Source organism: Leucoraja erinacea, chromosome 33 (assembly GCF_028641065.1).
Source record: "Leucoraja erinacea ecotype New England chromosome 33, Leri_hhj_1, whole genome shotgun sequence".
NCBI classification, from domain to species: Eukaryota; Metazoa; Chordata; class Chondrichthyes; order Rajiformes; family Rajidae; genus Leucoraja; species Leucoraja erinaceus.
In genome coordinates this window covers 2248955-2262621 of record NC_073409.1, presented here as the reverse complement: position 1 = coordinate 2262621, position 13667 = coordinate 2248955, and the positions used below count along the sequence as shown (strand labels likewise).

Here is a 13667-nt window from a genome sequence, read left to right as displayed (position 1 = left end):
TGCAATGGAGAGTGCTTAGGGGAATGGATCAAAATGGTCAATGGTGAGGATTAGATCATAAGACATAGGGGCAGAATCTGGCCATTTGGCCCATCAAGTCTCTCCTTTCCCTCTCAAACCAATTCTCCCGCCTTCCTAATCAAGAATCCTCCCATCTCCGCTTTAAAAATATCCAATGGCGACCTCCACCACCATCTGTGGCAATAAACTCCACAGACTCACCGCCTACTGGTTAGAGAAACTGCTCCTCATCCCTATTCTGAAGATGTGTCCTTTTATTGCGAGGTTGTGCGTTCTGGTTCTAAACTCTCCCGCTTTAATGGCAGCGGGACAATCGCCATCGCCAGCGGGGGGGGCTTTGACTTTGACTCTGGGGGGGGGGGGGGGGGGGGGGGGGGGGGGGGGGGGGGGGGGGGGGGGGGAAAGAGTGCAGTGGAGAGATAAGTTTTTTTGGCCTGCCATCACAGCGATGTGATGGATGTTTATGTAAATTATGTTGTGTCTAGGGTCTATTTGTTTGTAATGTATGGCTGCAGAAACGGCATTTCGTTTGGACCTCAGGGGGTCCAAATGACAATTAAATTGAATCTTGATCTTGAATCTTGAATCTAGTGAAAACATCCTCCCCATGTCCACTCTATCTTGACCTTTCATTATCCATGAGGCTTCAATGAGATCCCCCCCCTCGCCCTTCTACTTCAATGGGCCAAGCCACTTTGTTCAGCATTTGTTTGACAGCAGCGTTAGGTGACATTTTGTGGCGGGACCCTTCTTCAGATTCTGTTGCTGTCCCGTTAGATCCAACAACAGAAACAGCAGAAGAGACCAGACCCAAAACATCTCCCAATCCCAATGCTGTTATCACAAAAGATAGACATACTGCTGGAGTAACTCTACTTCACGAGGGTGTTGCCGGGACAAGAGGGTGTGAGCAATAGGGAGAGGTCGAGTAGGCTGGGTCTTTATTCTTTGGACCACAGGAGGATGAGGGGTGATCTTATAGAGGTGTATAAAATCATGAGAGGAAGATCGGGTAGATGCACAGAGTCTCTTGCCCAGACTCAGGGAATTGAGGACATCACTTCAAGATGAAGTGGAAAGATTTATCCGGAATCTGAGGGGTAACTTTTTCACCCAAAGGGCGGTGGGTGTATGGAACAGGCTGCTAAAATGAGGTAGTTGAGGCTGGGACTATCCCAAGGTTTAAACAAAGTTAGACAGGTACATGGATAGTTGTTTAAGGAAGAAAAGCTGGAAAAATCAAAGGTAGACAAAAAAAAATGCTGGAGAAACTCAGCGGGTGAGGCAGCATCCAGGGAGAGAAGGAATTGACGATGTTTCGGGTCGAGACCCTTCTTCAGATGGGACAGGTTTGGAGGGATGTGGACCAAGCGCAGGCAGGTGGGACCAGTGTAGCTGGGACATGTTGGCCGGTGTGGGCATGTTGAGCCGAAGGGCCTGTTTCCACACTGTATCACTTTATGAAACTATAACTCAAAGGGAAATGCCATGTGTGCGGAGAGACCTTTCTTTAGACTATCACAATGTTGAAGAACCATTTGAATAGGTAGGTAAGAAATAGGTAGATCAGTCATAAACAACAGGTGGACAAAAGTGCTGGAGAAACTCAGCGGGTGCAGCAGCATCTATGGAGCGAAGGAAATAGGCAACGTTTCGGGCTGAAACCCTGAAGGAAATAGGCAACGTTTCGGGCCGAAACCCGGAAGGGTTTCGGCCTGAAACGTTGCCTATTTCCTTCGCTCCATAGATGCTGCTGCACCCGCTGAGTTTCTCCAGCACTTTTGTCTACCTTCGATTTTCCAGCATCTGCAGTTCCTTCTTAAACACAGTCATAAGCAGCAGAGTCATTTTGTTTCAAGATTCTCTTCCTCGTTTTAATTTCCCACCCAGGACATTAGTAACACTCCTTCAAACGGCAATGGAAACCCAACGCAGAACCTTGGCCCAAGAAAATATGAGTCAGGACCCAAAACACATCTTCGATCACATGGAGTTAAGAACGCTGACAACCAAGCCACAGAAAGAAGGGTTAGAAAAACCACAGGTAGGCTGTCTCACCATTCTCCTTCTCACCCTGACCACACTGAACAATGGCCTGTACCATCGTTACTATTTTGCATATTGTTCATTCAGTTGTTCTAGATCTCTCTACACTACCTCTATATATCTATATCTATATCCATATCTATATCTATCTATCGATCGATCTATATCTATCTATCGATCGATCTATATCTATCGATCGATCCTCTCTCTCTCTATCTATCTCTCTATCTCTCTCTCTATCTATCTCTCTATCTATCTCTCTATCTCTCTCTCTCCATCTATCTCTCTCTCTATCTATCTCTCTATCTCTCTCTCTATCTCTCTCTCTATCTCTCTATTTATCTCTCTCTATATATCTCGTTTCCCTTTCCACTGACTCTCAGTCTGAAGAAGGGTCTCGACCCGAAACGTCACCTATTCCTTCTCTCCAGAGATGCTGCCTGTCCTGCCTGTGTTACTCCAGCTTTTTGTAAATTCATCACCATTTCCTCATCCCGTTTTAAACGATTAACCAGAATTGCCGTCAATTCGATGGGAAACTCAACATTTTCTGGAAGATTTTCATCACCACAGATTCCTTTTTATTTCTCAGCGGGACCACAAATACTTCTGCAATAAACCAATTCATTCTTATTGTTTAATTAGTAAACACCATTCCATGAACTTGCTGCTCTGCTTTCAACACATTTCCGCCCACACCCTTCATCTCTGCCCGTTTAGCACGATATCCTTGTTTGATGAAAGCTACCAGTGATTTCTGCATCAATTCTCATCGTCCACTTATTAAACTTGTTTTATCTTATTTCCCGCAGGACTGGGTGACAGAGCACAATTAAACTTAACAATTAAATTAAGTCATCGTAAAGTCCTAACAGAGGCCACAGTCGCACGGCAGTCCTGACTAGTTAAGATGTTTAGTTTCTTTCATTTAGTTTAGAGATACAGCGCGGAATACACCGAGTCCGCACCGACCAGCGATCCCCGAACACTACCGCTATCCTATACCAACCAGGGACAATCTAACCGAGCCAATTAGCCTTCAAACCTACACCACCTTGGAATGTGGGAGGAATCCGGAGAAAACCCACACAGGTCACGGGGAGAATGTACAAAATCCGTACAGACAGCATCCGTAGTGAGAATGGAACCCAGGTCTCCAGCGCTGTGAGGCAGCAACTCTACCGCTGCGCCACCGTGTCGCACAGATTGAGTGAATTCCATTCCCTAATCAATCATTACCTGAATTTCAGGTATAATTTTCCTTCTGAAGAAAGATGACAAAGATTAATGTTCAATTTTTAATTTCTAACATTAATTCGTAATATTATTGTTTGAAGGACACACAATATCACTGTTTACATTGAGCCATAGTAACTGAATATAAACAGTGCTTATCAAAATAAGTTTGACATTTCCTCTTTTGCAACTTTGATATCCTGTTTCCTGGATCACGCCTGTCCTTTATACTTCTGTTTTACCTTGCCACATTAGATGCCTCAGCAGTCTGATTCGATAAATAGAGTTGACGATGTGTGAGTGTCTACGATGCGTGTGAAACCACATTGTGTTCTGAACACCTCCCATCTCAAGGGGATATGGGGGTCACTGTGTAAGAATAAGGGGTCGGCCATTTAGGACTGAGACGAGGAAAAACGTTCTCACCAGAGAGTTGTGAATCTGTGGAATTCTCCGCCACAGAAGGCAGTGGAGGCCAATTCACTAGATGTTTTCAAGAGGGAGTTAGATTTAGCTCTTAGGTCTAAAGGAATCAAGGGATATTGGGGGGGAAAAAAGCAGGAATGGGGTGCTGATTTCAGATGACCAGCCATGATCATATTGAATGGCTCGAAGGGCCGAATGGCCTTCCTCAGCACCTATTTTTCCATGTTGACCCAGAACTGAGCATACCATTATATTATTGATGGGCAGAGCTAACTTTGTGCCAGGATTTGTACTCAAAGTTCAGTTTGCACATTCACCTCTGCTGATTTCCATCAAACCGTTGAACATTTTTTTGTCATGTTTAGGGTGGCACAGGGGTAGAGTTGCTGCCTCACAGCACCACAGACCCAGATTCCATCCCGAATACGGGTGCTGTCTGTACGGAGTTTATACGTTCTGCCCGTGACCTGCGTGGGTTTTCTCCACGTGCTCCCATTTCCTCCCACATTCCAAAAACCTCCAGGCTTGCAGGTCAATTGGCTTCTGTAAAATAATCCCATATGTGTAAGATAGTGTTAGTGTGTGTGTGTGTCTGTGTGTGTGTGTCTGTGTGTGTGTGTGTCTGTGTGTGTCTGTGTGTGTGTGTCTGTCTGTGTGTGTCTGTGTGTGTGCGTGTCTGTGTGTGTGTGTGTGTGTGTGTGTCTGTCTGTGTGTGTGTGTCTGTGTGTGTGTCTGTCTGTGTGTGTGTGTGTCTGTGTGTGTGTGTGTGTGTGTGTGTGTGTGTGTGTGTGTGTGTGTGTGTGTGTGTGTGTGTGTGTGTGTGTGTGTGTGTGTGTGTGTGTGTCTGTGTGTGTCTGTGTGTGTGTGTGTCTGTCTGTGTGTGTGTCTGTGTGTGTGTCTGTGTGTGTGTCTGTCTGTGTGTGTCTGTGTCTGTGTGTGTGGAGGAAAAACGTTTGTCGGCACGGTCTAGGTGGGCTGAAGGACCCGGTTCCACAACAGTCCCGTGTCTTTTTTCTCTTTGTTTCAATTTTTAATTTCAAGTTTTCGTTGTGGTAACTGGTTGTGTGTTGTGAATGTTGGCGGACCAATTATCCTCCGGGGATGAACAAACTTCTATCATATCGTGTCGTAGAGGGAGGAATCTCGGAGTACAACTCTGGGAGAACTCGTTACACCAGTGATTAACAGCAGGAGAGGCTATACATCCAGATGGGCTGTATTTCAGCGACTCCCTCCCGCACTGAAACACATTTTGGTCCGAGGTGCAGGTTGATCCTGCATGCCTCTAATCCAGTCGGCATTAATGACACAAGTCAACACAAGAGATATTTAGTTTGGTTTAATATAGTGGTGGGACAGCTCACTAAAGGTCAAGAGTTAAAGAGGACCAACTAAAATATTAAGTGGATTTAGAATGGGGATGAGGAGGAACTTCTTTAATTAGAGCACGTTTCCTCTATGGGGAGAGTCTAGGACCAGAGGGCACAGACTCAGAATAAAGGGACGTACCTTTAGAATGGAAGATGGACACAAAATGCTGGAGTAACACAACGGGACAGGCATCATCTCTGGAGAGAGGTTTTGGGTGACGTCTCGGGTAGAGACTCGAAATGTTAATAAGAAAGGTCTCGACCCAGAACATCACACATTGCTTCTCTTCAGAGATGCTGCCTGTCTCGTCGAGTTACTCCAGCATTTTATGTCTTTCTCCGGGGTAAACCAGCATCTGCAGTTCCTTCCTACCTTTAGAATGGAGATGAGGAGGGATTTCTTTAGCCAGAGAGTGGTGGATCTATGAAATTCATTGCCACAGACGGCAGTGGAGGCCAAGACATTGGGTATTTTTAAAGCAGAAATGGATAAGTTCTTGATTAGCAAAGGCTCAAAGGTCACAGGCAGGAGAATGGGGTCGAGAGGGAAAGATAGATCAGCCACGATCGAATCGAGGAGCAAACTCGATGGGCTGAATGGTCTAATTCTGCACTTACATCTTATGATCTAAAGGAGAGAAACATCAATTAATCTGGAACAGTGAAGAAAAGAACACCGATACAAGAGAAATGCATGATTGAACAGCATGCTGGGCTAAAATACCACTCATTTCCAAAGGTGCTGTTGCTGTGGTAACCACTTATTAGTGGTGAACTTTTTTGAAGCCAGAATCTGAATTCTGGCCTAATTAAAAAAAGGTACAGGGAAGGTGCTGGAAACCAAATGTCACATACTCACAAAACCACACTGGAGAGATATTACAAAAAAAAACAAAACATAATCAGTTGTGAACCTTTGAAAAGTTATTTGTATCTTTTAAGTTTCGGACAGTCTTTACCACCACAGTGGCCCAGCTGGTAGAGATGCTGTCTCAGCGCCAGAGACCGGGGTCTCAATGCTGACCTCAGGTGCTGGCTGTGTGGAGTTTGCATGTTCTCCCTGTGAACGTGAGGGTTTCCAACAAGTTCTCCGGTTTAAGGTCATAAGTGATAGGACTAGAATGAGGCCACTCGGCCCATCAAGCCTACTCCGCCATTCAATCATGGCTGATCTATCTCTCCCTCCGAACCCCATTCTCCTGCCTTCTCCCCATAACCTCTGACACCCGTACTAATCATGAATCTATCTATCTCTGCCATACAAAATATCCACTGACTTGGCCTCCACAGATTCACCACCCTCTGACAAAATACATTTCTCCTCATCTCCTTCCTAAAGGAAGTTTCCTCCCACATCCCAAAGATGTGCAGGTATGTAAACTTTTCTTCAGACTTTAGTGATGCAGTGCCTGAAGAGGCCATTAGGCCCATGGGTCCATGCTAACCTGTGATCACCCCGTACACGAGCACTATCCTACTCACACTTGCGACAATTTATGATTTTACCGAAGCTAATTAATCTACAAACATGTACGTCTTTGGAGTGTGGGAGGAAACCGGAGCACCTGGGGAAAACCCACGCAGGTCACGGGTAGAACGTGCAAACTCCGTACAGACAGCTTCCACGGTCTGGACTGAAGCTGGGTCTCTGGCGCTGCGCCACCGTGCTGCCTAATTGTAGGTTAATTGGCCTTTGTAGAATTGCCCAGAGTATATGTGCAAGTGGGATAACACAGAACTAGTGTGAATGGGTGTTCGATGATCAGCATGGACTGGGAGGGCCGAAGGGCCTGTTTCCATGCTGTATCTCCAAAAGAGACCAGATGCCAAATTGGTTCAAACCCGAATCCTCACATTCCCACGGCATTCAGTTGAAGAGTAGGGAGCTTCAGACCTTGGTCATTAAAGCCCAGGTTTACTGTGTACAAAAGATCTGGTCTTAGTTGCAAATGGATGAAAGCTTGGAACAAAGCCAGTCGTGCAAAAGATAGTTCACATAATTTATGAAAACATAAACTTCGAAGTTCTAGTCCATGGCTCAAGGTTCTATAAATGACCCACAAAGTCAAAAACTACAGGCAAGAAATAGTAGCTTACGATCAACAGTTCAAAATGAAGTTTCACAAAGCTCAGGTCAGGAATAAACATGGCACCATCATGGCATGATACCTTGTTCAGTTTTAGGGTGGCACAGTGGCACAGCAGTGGAGTAGCAGCCTCACAGCGCCAGAGACCCGGGTTCGATCCTGACACTAGTCTGAAGAAGGGTCTCGACCTGAAACGTCACCCATTCCTTCACTCCAGTAATGCTGCCTGTCCCGCTGAGTTACTCCAGCTTTGTGTCCACCTACGATCCTGACTATGGGTGCTGTCTCTACGGAGTTTGTACGTTCTCCCCGTGACCTGCGTGGGTTTTCTCCGAGATCTTCGGTTTCATCCCACACTCCAAAGACGTACAGGTTTGTAGGGTTTAATTGTCTTGGTATATTAATGTTTCCACGCTGTATGATTGACTTCAAAGACTATATTTTTTACTGCAACATTGATCCTTCAGTGTAAGATGTATTGCTATTTCTATTCTGAACTAATCCTCGATTATATTTAAACTATAATTGAACGTTTGCCCTTGAGTCATTCAATAATTCATGAACTGTAGAGTTGTTAACGCCACTATTTTAAAATACTGATTATAATGTCGAGAAAAAAAAGTTCGAAGAAAATCTTCAGGAAAGCAATGTTTAAGAAAGAACTGCAGATGCTGGAAAAAGCAAAGGTAGACAAAAATGCTGGAGAAACTCAGCGGGTGAGGCAGCATCTATGGAGCAAAGGAATAGGCGACGTTTCGGGTCAAGACCCAACATGATGTGACTATTTGCTTCCAACACTCACAGGCAGAGCTGAATATGACGCTCACTCACTTAGTAACAGAGGAAGTTTATGAAATTAACTCAAAGCTCTGGACAATATGAAAAATAAACACAAACTGGAAATGTTTTTGTGATTAATATGTTTTTTTCCTGAACTCTTTCATCCAATTCCAGGAAAATGGTCGGGAACAAAAAAATGATTAACTTCCACCTTTGAAAAAGATTCCCCTCTATTTTTACATGTCTTGATTTAGTACGAGGCGTGGAAAGGATGTACAAACACACGCAAATCCCTTGTTGCCGCACTTTCCAATAATTACAAATGCACAAATTTAGCTGCAGAATACTTCAGAAAATCGGCAAGTCATTATATGTAGTATCGGATTTGTTTAGATTGCATAAAAATCAAAGGTTTTCACTGTACCTTTGTACACATGACAATAATAAATCTAAACCATGTCCCAGAGCCCCCTTCCCTTCTCGAGATGGTTTAATTTTAGTTTAGTTTAGAGATACAGTGTGGAAACAGCCCCTTCAGCCCACCGTATCCACGTCGACCAACAATCACCCTAGTTGTATGTTATCCTAAGATGCTAGAACAACTCAGCAGGTCAGGCAGCATCTCTGGAGAACTAGGATGGGTGACGTTCAGAGTCGGGAGCCATCTACAAACCCTCATCTTCACTCCACATCCTCCTAGTTTTACATCAGACACACCAAAGGGGCAACTTACAGAAAGCAATCAACCTACAAACCTGTACGTCTTTGGGATGTGGGAGGAACCCAGAGCACCCAGAGAAAACCCACGCGGTCCTCACAGGGAGGACGTACAAATTTGGTGCAGACAGCACCCGTGGTCAGGATGGAACCGCTGTCTCTGGCGCTGTGAGGCAGCAACTCTACCACTGTGCCCCCACTAATGGTTCCATTGCAAGCTGTAGGTGGGGCACTGGTGATTGGGTGATTAGTTGTTCCCCTGGACTCACCTCCTCTGGCGGCAGCACTCTGCTCATCACCTCCAGCACGGACATCGTTGGTCAACCTGCTGAGGTCCTCCTCCCTGGGCCAGCCAACCACCGCACTTCAAGGCTGCGCACCAACTGGACTCTCTCTGTCCCACCGGCCCACTCCTCGCTTCCCAGTTATGCTTCCCTGCCTCCGGAGCTCCGCAAACACACACCTCCCTCCAGCCCGCTCCGTGACCTGCAGCTACTCAACACTGCGTTCCACATCCCTCCGATCCCTGCCTCCTACACCCTGCCGTGAGACAGAGGAACAACATCTCATCCTATGACTAAGCAAACATCAGCCTTGTCTCAACAATGACATCAACTACTCCAGATAATGAGCATCTCCAGCTTCTTGTTTTAGGTTTCAGATCCCCAGCATCCACAATATCTTCCCTTTGTTATTTCACATAATGATTCCTCTTCCCCCGCCCGCACCCACATCAGGCCAAATCTTTTGTTTCGTGCCATCCCCCACCATCACTGCCGTCATTTAAACCTCTTCCACCTTCCGCACAGACACAGCTCATCAGCTTCACGCTCACTTCTCTGAACATGCCTCTACACGTGCTATCAAACTGAAACGTTGGGGACTCGAGAAACTGCAGATGCTGGAATCTTGAGCAAAAGTCTTTTTACACAGGGAGTGGTGGGTGCCTGGAACAGCCCGTCAGTAGGGTGGTGGTGGAGGTGGTGGTGGAGGCAGATACGATAGTGGCCTCCAAAAGGCACACTGAAACGCAGGGATAGGAGGAATATGGATCACCAACTTCCAGAGGAATTCGGTGGGTCAGGCAGCAACCCTGGAAGGAAATGCAGCTGCTGGTTTAAACCGAAGGTAGACACAAGATGCTGTAGTAACTCAGCGAGACAGGCAGCATCTCTGGAGAGAGGGAATGGGTGACGATTCTGGTTGGCCAGTCTGAAGAAGGGTCTCGACCCGAAATGTCACCCATTGCTTCTCTTCAGCGATGCTGCCGGTCCCGCTGAGTTACTCCAGCACTTTGTGTATCTGTGGAGAGTACGAACAGGCGGCATTTTGAATGTCATAATGACAAGAGCTTCTGGAAACCGGTCAAATAGTAAAGAAAAAATAATTCCCAATTCTACAATATATTAATACCCAGTCACAAACTTCACTCCAATAAATATTTTAGACGAGAATTATTTTTCAGCTGGCACAAACAAGGGCCAACTTAATTCCTCTTTAGACTTTAGAGATACAGCATGGAAACAGGCCCTGTGGCCCAACGAGTCCAAGCCGACCAGTGACCCCCACACACCAACACTATCCTTCACATACTAGGGACAATTTGTACCGAATCAATTGACCTACAAAGGCACGTCCTTAGAGTGGGGGAGGAAACCGAAGATCTCGGAGAAAACCCGCATAGGTCACGGGAAGAACGTACAAACTCCGTACAGGCAGCACCAGCTGTCGGGTTCGAACCCGGGTCTCCTGCGCTACAAGCGCTGTAACTCTACCGCTGCGCCACCGTTCAAATGTTATTTCACGTTCTCGTGCGCTAGCGACATTCATGGGGGATTTACACAAGTTAATTAATCTAGAAACCCACGTTACTTGAGTGAGGAAGGAAACTGGAGCACCCGGGGAAAACCCACGCGGTTACAGGTCGCATACAAACTCCACACAGACAGCACCCGTAGTCAGGATTGAACCCGGGTCTCCTGGCACTGTGAGGCAGCAACTTCACCGCTGCGCCATCACTTCCAGCAACTTTCTCCGTGAACTCGTTCAATTTAATCAGCGTTTTACCCTCTTTTTAGTTCAACGTCTAAGCAACAGCGTAGGATGGCAGCTGGTAACGCATGCAAAGACAACCTTGCAATTAGCAGAGAGTTCAATCCCAAGCATGAAAGCAAAAGGTACCGATTAAAACAAATAAATGATACAATCCCAATGGGTAAAACCTGATGTTGAGTATTTCTAAATTAACGAGGGAATGTTTACCAGATCACAGTGAAGGCAGGCAGCGATCAGCTCAGCGCAGGTTTCAAGATCGGATAGACACAAAGTGCCGGAGTCACTCAGCGGGACGGGCAGCATCGCTGGAGAGAAGGAACGGGTGACTTTTCAGGTTGAGACCCTTCTTCAACCTCGGCGATGAGCAGCCACAAGGAAAGGCAGCTTCCGAATGAGCAACACAAACTGGCAGAAAATAGATTCCCCACACAGAGTGCGGTACCCTGGAGGACCAGGGATTCCATGAGCAGACTGCATCATCTCAACTACTGGGAATGCAACACAAATACAAACAGGAAGCACTCCAAACACACGGCAGGTCAGGCAGCAGCTGTGGATCGGCAAGCCATTAACGTTCAAGGTCAAAATTGCCCAGCAGAGGCTCACTGACAAGGTAGCTCCCAATTAAAGCTTTTAACTTGACCTCAGTACACATGACTAAAGTATAATTAAAACACAAAGTTCTATCACTCCAGGATAAGCACTAAACTAAGAAAACCAAAGCATCTAACTAAACATTTTAAAATCATGTTAAAATAGACAATAAACAATAAACTAATAAGGGGTCAGTCATTTAGGACTGAGATGAGGAACAACTTTTTCACCCAGAGAGTTGCAAATCTGTGGAATTCTCCGCCACAGAAGGCAGTGGAGGTCGATTCAATGGATGTTTTCAAGAGGGAGTTGGATATAGCTCTCAGGGCTAATGGAATCAAGGGATATGGGGAGAAAGCAGGAACAGGGTACTGATTTTGGATGATCAGCCATGATCATATTGAACGGCTCAAAGGACCAAATGGCCTACCCCTGCACCTATTGTCTATGTTTCTATTTTGTGGCAAAAGCAATGTGCTGGATTGTAAATGTCATTCTAAGCTTCATGAATAATTGACACACAACACCATTACATTTTTGCAAATTGAGGAGCTAATTTTGGGTGACTAACTGCGAATAGTTGCTACAGACAACAAAAAATTAAATCTCAATTTTCACTGTTTAATTGTCTGTCAATTATTTATCCCTCAGAACAATTCAGGGTTCTAGAGTCTTTAGACTTTATTGGACTTTATACTTCAGTCGGAAACAGACCGTACGGCCCGCCGAGTCCGTGCCGACCAGCGATCCCCACACATTAACACTACCCTACACACACACACACACTAGGGAAATTTACAATTACACTGAAGCTTATTAATGTACAAACCTGTAGGTCTATGGAACGTGGGAGAAAACCAGAGCACCCGGAGGAAACCCACGTGGTCACAGGGAGAACGTACAAACTCTTTACAGACAACACCCTTAGCCAGGATCGAACCCGGGTCTCTAACGCTGTAAGGCAGTAGCTCTACTGCTGAGTCACTGTGCCGCCCCTGCTGTGTCATATAGCATGGAACATACAGCCCAACATACCCGTGCCAGCCATCAAAGGCCTATCTATACTAATACCATTCACCAGCACTTGGTCTATAACCTTCTATGCCTTTGCAATTAAACTCAAATCCAGATGCTTTTAAAATATTTCTAAACATCCTGCCTCTTCCACCCAATGAGGCAGTGCAAGCGAGAGATAGCCATCACTCTGTGCAGTGTGAAAACACCAAAGGAAATAAAGCTAATGTTCACCACAGTCAAACACATGATCAGCTGCTAAACAGGAAGATGCTCACCAACACCAACACTACAGACATTTGAAAGATTTGATATCTCCCCACAAGACATGAACTCAGCCCAGAGCCACTAGAGGTAGACACAGAGTGCTGGAGTAACTCAGCGAGCCAAACCACATCACTGGAGGAAAAGGGTTGGTAATATTCCACGTCAAGACCATGTTTCAGACCCAATACATCACCCATCCTTTTTCTCGTGACCTGCTGAGTTACTCCAGCCCTTTGTGTCTATCTCTGGTATAAGTCAGCATCTGCAGTTGCTGGTTCCTACTTGGGCTAGATGCTGCACACTGGATTCACACTGCGTTGGAGACAGCTTCTGGACCAATGTGCCAGACATTTCTTCACTTCCTGCATGTGACCAATCACACCCACATTTATTGACCATCTTTACTTACCAGTGGACTGCCTTTTTGACCAAATAAAAAAAACTTTCATTGGCTCCTGCCCACCCAAATTATTATTATTTCTTTTAACTCGAACTAAGGCAACATTCTAGAGGAACTCAACGAGTCATTCAGAAGAAGGGTCCTGACCCAAACTGTTGTCCGTCCATTCCCTCCGCAGATGTTGCCTGACCAGCCGAGTCCCTCCAGTTCTGTATGTTTTACTGAAGATTCCTTCAGCCCACTGAGTCCACACTGACCGTCAAGCACCAATGTACAGTTGTCTCATCTGTATCTCCCCATATTGTCATTAACTCACACCCCCCCAACACCACACCACTGAGATGCACTGTTGGAAACAAGATAACATCTCCAGTCCTCATCGTAAGATAACTACACAAATCCTGCAGTTTCTTACACCTCCATTGCCTCAGATTCTCCCCCCCCCCTCCCCAAACCCCACAATTCACTCATCACCATCTCCACAGATGCCAGACCATTGGGACATTCCATATTGTTAGACAGCAGATTACTGCTGTTTTAACCCCCTTCTCTCACCAAGGTCAATTCAATTCAATTCAAAGCACTTTATTCGTCCCCGAGGGGCAATTTAAAAGGGTGCATTACAGTAGCTTTTTAAAAAGGGACACAATCAAC

General features: G+C 45.8%; 1 protein-coding gene across 1 annotated transcript in view; it reads right to left on the bottom strand.

Moving 5' to 3' along the window:
• The window catches only part of LOC129712547 (multiple C2 and transmembrane domain-containing protein 2-like), a 167359-nt gene that overhangs the window by 126315 nt on the left and 27377 nt on the right, over positions 1-13667 (bottom strand). The window lies entirely within an intron of this gene.